Raw genomic sequence first — 5,236 nt, forward strand, 5'->3', positions numbered from 1 at the left:
TTTTTAATTTTATGTATGTGAGTACACTACACTGTCTTCAGACACCCCAGAAGAGGGCGTCAGATCTCATTACGGATGGTTGTGAGCCACCATGTGGTTGCTGGGATTTGAACTCAGGACCTCTGGAAGCACAGTCAGTGCTCTTACCCACTGAGCCATCTCTAGAGCCCTCTCTGTTGTATTCTTAACACAGACTCTCTCACTGAACTGGGAGCGGACTATTTTCCAGCTAGGCCGGCAGCCAGCAAGCTGCAGTAAGCCGCCCCACGCCTGTCCCAGCACTGGAGTCACAGGTATGAACAGTCACAGAGCTTTTTCTGTGGGTGTGAAGAATCCAAACTCAGGTGTTCATGACTGCACGGGCTGCTACCTCTCAGCCATCTCCTCGGCCATATTGCTGAAAAAGTAGTTCATCCTGAAATGTATTTCAGTCTTGACCTTAGAACGGTTTGAGATCCAGCCTTGGGTTGAAGGGATGGCTTTGTGGTCAAGAGTGCATTCTACAGGGCAGGTGAGTTGGCTCAGTGGGTAAGAGCACCGATTGCTCTTCCAAAGGTCCTGAGTTCAAATCCCAGCAACCACATGATGGCTCACAACCATCTGTAATGGGATCTGTTACCCTCTTCTGGTGTGTCTGAAGACAGCTACAGTGTACTTATGAATAAATCTTTAATTAAAAAAAAGAGCGTATTCTGCAACTGGCACAGGGACACCCCCCCTTTTTTTTTTCCGAGACAGGGTTTCTCTGTGTATCCCTGGCTGTCCTGGAACTCACTCTGTAGACCAGGCTGGCCTCGAACTCAGAAATCCAACTGCCTCTGCCTCCCGAGTGCTGGGATTAAAGGCGTGCGCCACCACCGCCTGCCCCCCACCCCCACTTTAAACCCAGCACTTGCAAGAGGCAGACAGATCTCTGAGTTTCGGGTCATCCTGCTCTACGTAGTGAGAATCTTTCAAAAAGAGGGTGGTTGAAGTGGAAACTTAAGGGTTCTTTGGAAAGTCAGTTGTGTTGGATGGTGTTTTGCTGAAGCAGACACAGATGAAAAACTACGGCCGACTCATGAAGGAACATTTCCCTGATGCAGACACAGGAGAGAGGATGTTCTGCCAAAGCAAGCCTGTGAAAGGACACGGGATGAAGGATTCTTTGCCAACAACACGCATGTATCGGTCTGTCTTACACTGCATAGTTGAGCTGCATTTGTCAGGACTCCATAGAAACGCACCGAAAAACTTCAGGTGGTGTGCTGCAGTTTCTTGCCGCTTCCGATTGGCAGAGTGATGTCAGCTGAGTGAGGCAAGACCCGTGGAAGACACGGGATGTTTGGAGGGCGTATAAAAAGGACTCAAGATGGCGCCAGAGGCTGAACTTGTGGTTGCCTGCAGAGCTAGCCGTGCAATGCCTGTTGGTCTGGGAGTCTTTGCTGAGAGAGGCACAGCTGAGAACTTCTCCTGGTGTCCTTCCTGGTCCCTCCTGCTGACTCGTGCAGGTTTGGTTGAGGCCAGGCTGTTCCAGCTGGCTGTGCCACGGCTGCTGCTCTCCCGACATTACTGAACTGGACTGCTGGTGTATCCATGAAGTGTTTGGGAATGGATGGAGCTGCAGCTGCTGACCTGTGACCTGAACTGCTGATTTCCAGACAACCCAGACAGGAGTTGGTCCAAAGAACGTTTCTAAACATGTCCGTCCACTTCCCTCATATTCTTTCTTTCCCACTATCTCTGGTGGGTGGTGGGCTAGAAGGGAAGTTAAAGCATTTAAGAATCATCATTAAAAATAAGGTTTAGAAGCTGGGCAGTGGTGGTGCCTGCCTTTAATTCCAGCACTTGGGAGGCAGAGGCAGGTGGATTTCTAAGTTCAAGGCCAGCCTGGTCTACAGAGTGAGTTCCAGGACAGCCAGAGCTACACAGAGAAACCCTGTCTTGAAAAAAAAAAAATAAGGTTTAGAAAAATTAAAGTTACAGGTGGTGGTGCTGGAGAGGTACGTAAGTGGTTAAGTGCTCTGGGTGCTATTGCAGAGGACCTGGGTTCGATACCCAGCTCCCATATGATGGATCGTAACAACCTGTAACTCCAGATCCAGGGAATCTAACACTGCCTTGTGGCCTCCAAGGGCACCTGGCCTGCATCTGATAGACAGACAGACAGACAGACACCCAAAACACCCACACACATTCAAATCAAGAAACTGGAGAGGGCCGGAGAGGTGGCTTACTGGCCGTGTGCCCGTGACACACGCAAAGACTCGGGCTTGACCCCAGCAGCACACATGGAGAGCCGTCTTCTGCTTGAAGTCTGCCGTTACTTGTCTGGTTGTCTTCATTAATCCAATCTAGAAACCCCTCCAGAATCCTGCCCAGAGATCTGTTTCCACAATGATTCTCAATCTTACCCAGCTGACAGTGGAGATCAACCAACAGTTTACCTCTTCCAGCTGCTCCTCCATCTCCCTCCTCCCCCTTCTCAAAGTCCTCTTTCCTCTCCCTCCGCCTCCCATCATCCCCATCTTCCTTTTCCTCCTCTCCCACCCTCCTTTCTCTTCCTCCCTTTCTTCTTTTTCTCTTAGTTACCTCCCCCTCTTCCTCTCCTCCTAATTCTCCCCTTCTTCCCTCCCTCCCCTGCTCCTCCCCCCTTTCCTTCACCTCTCATTCACTTTCCCTTCCTTGTCCTCTCCCACCAGCTCCTTGGTTTTCATGCTGCTGTGTGGAGGAGCTGCTCTTCTAACAGTGACGTTTGAAGTCAGTGGTGGGGGTTTCTGGTTTTTCTTTTCTTTTTTTGTTTTTCAACACAGGGTTTCTCTGTGTAGCCCTGGCTGTCCTGGAACGAACTCTGTGGACCAGGCTGGCCTCAAACTCACAAATCTGCCTGCCTCTGCCTCCCAAGTGGTGCAGGTTTCTGTAGGTTCGTTGTTGCCACACATGTGCATTACGCACCCATGGACTTGTGCCTGCCATGAGCTCCGAGGACACCATTATGGGGTCCGTAGTTTCTTTCCATGCTCCGGTTGCCTGACCAACAGTCTTGCTGGCTTCTCTGATCTGGCTCTTTTTGTTTTCAGAGCTACCGGCCTGGATAATGCTATCCTCTGAGCCTCCTGCCTCCTAGGGTGTGTACCACCACACTCTGTGTACGCGCCGCTGGGGACTAACCTCGGAGCTTCCTGCATGCTTCAACTGAGCTGTGTCCCCAGCTCCTTTTAGTGTGTGTGTGTGTGTTGACTGTGTAACCCTGACTCTCCTGGAACTCACCCTGTAAACCAGGCTGGTTTCAAACTCACAGAGATCCTCTTGCCTCTGCTTCCCAAGTGCTGGGATTAAAGACATGAGCCATTTGTTCTTGGTATTTCTATACACGCTTGGTTTCCATAGCTCACTGTCTTCCCTCCACTCATTCTCTCAGGCGCCCACAAGCACCCTTCCACCCCTCAGCCCGTCTACTTCAGACATGGTCAGACTCCTCCTTTGGTCCCTGAAGGTCTCTGCCCATTCCATGGCCATCAGCCCCTCCTCAGGCTTTGCCTGGCTCCCCGCCCTGATGTCGTCGCTCCTCTGCAGGGCATCCCCGCCTGGCCCTGAACCTCATGGGGCACAGGCTGTCATCCTCAGGTGCTGTCCCTCCACTTGGCTGGGGATGGAAGCTACAAGTTCTAGGTTCTGGTTGTGACGGTCGGGCGGAGGTGACCACCTTTGCCCTCCCTGTAGCTCTGTGTGGTTCTGGGCGGTGCAGACACCTCACAGACACAGGGTCCCAGAGAACCTGGAGCCAGCCGGGTCCTCGTGGTGAACTAGCAGAGACCTCAGCTAATGACCATCAGGTGCCAACTCACTTCTTATGAGTTTGTCTTATTTTTGCCTAACATTGGCCTGAGTCAGCAGGTTGCTGTGATCTTAGGTTTCCCGTTTTCTGGGTAAGGGCTGCAGAGAGAGGTCCTAGAGAGATGGCAGACTTCAAGCTCTGTTCTTTCTTCTCTCTCTCTCCTTCTTCTTGTCCTCCTCTTCCTCTTCCTCCTCCTCCTTCTTCTCCTTCTCTTCTTCCTCTTTCTTCTCTTTTCTTCCTCTTCTTCCTCCTCTTCTTTCCCCAGAAACAGGTTTCTCCGAGTAGCCCTGGCTGTCCTGGAACTCACTGTAGACCAAGATTCAAACTCACAGACATCCCCCTGCCTCTACCTCCTAAGTGCTGGGATTAAAGGCAGGCTCCACTATGCATGTCTGGCTCCCAGTGGACCATCTTGATGGTTCAATCTAGTAAATATTTTTGGGTAGAGCTCAGAGGTCCATTCATCTAAGCCCCGCCAGATAAGTTATTTGGTTAAAGCCCCCATCTCAGCCCCTTCTCTTGGCCCCAAGATGGCAGAGTCCCACATAAAGCCCTTGTCTGAGGGCAGACCCTGGAATGCCCCAGCCCCTCTGCCCACCATCCTCACTCCCCACCTCTGTTATTTGCACATCTCTGTTAGTTCAAGGCTAAGTGGACCTGCATAGTGAGATGGTGTTTCGACAAAACAACCAGTCAATTTCTCTGTGTAGCCCTGGCTGTCCTAGAACTCACTCTGTAGACCAGGCTGGCCTCCAACTCAGAAATCCGCCTGTCTCTGCCTCCCAAGTGCTGGGATTAAAGGCGTGTGCCACCACCGTCCGGCTGGTGGTACACACTTTTAATCCCAGCATTTGGGAGGCAGAGGTAGGTGGATCTCTGTGAGTTCAAAGCCAGCCTGGTCTACAGAGTGAGTTCCAGAACAGCCAGGGCTACACAGAGAAACCCTGTCTGGAAACCACCCTCCCCCAACCCCACACACACTAAAGAGAGAAGCAGTCAAGAAAGTCATATTGAACCTCTGGCTTTAGATATGCACCCATGGGGGCACACAGAGGCACAAATGTCACACCTTTCTTGGGAAGATCAGCCTGGCCTTGCTGGGACTGCCAATGCCCGGGAGGCTGAGTTCTCTGTGGCTTCCCCTGTCACCCCACATCTCTGGGATTGCTGGGGAGGGGGGGCGACCTCACCACAGCCTGCCTACCCTGCACTGAGAGCACAGCCCTGTGCACTGTGTCCCTGCTCTATTTTGGAGAGTTCGAGGCTGGGGCCTTGTGCAGGTTTGCTGTGCTAAAGAGGCAGATCAAAGGCAACTTGGAGAACACAGGGTAGACTTGGCTTCCGGACCCTGATCACAGCCCATCGCTGATGGAAAGCAGGAGTCAACACAGAGACAGCGGAGGAGTGCGGCTCGCAGTC

This window comes from Mastomys coucha, unplaced genomic scaffold (genome assembly GCF_008632895.1).
Source record: "Mastomys coucha isolate ucsf_1 unplaced genomic scaffold, UCSF_Mcou_1 pScaffold3, whole genome shotgun sequence".
Classification (NCBI taxonomy): domain Eukaryota; kingdom Metazoa; phylum Chordata; class Mammalia; order Rodentia; family Muridae; genus Mastomys; species Mastomys coucha.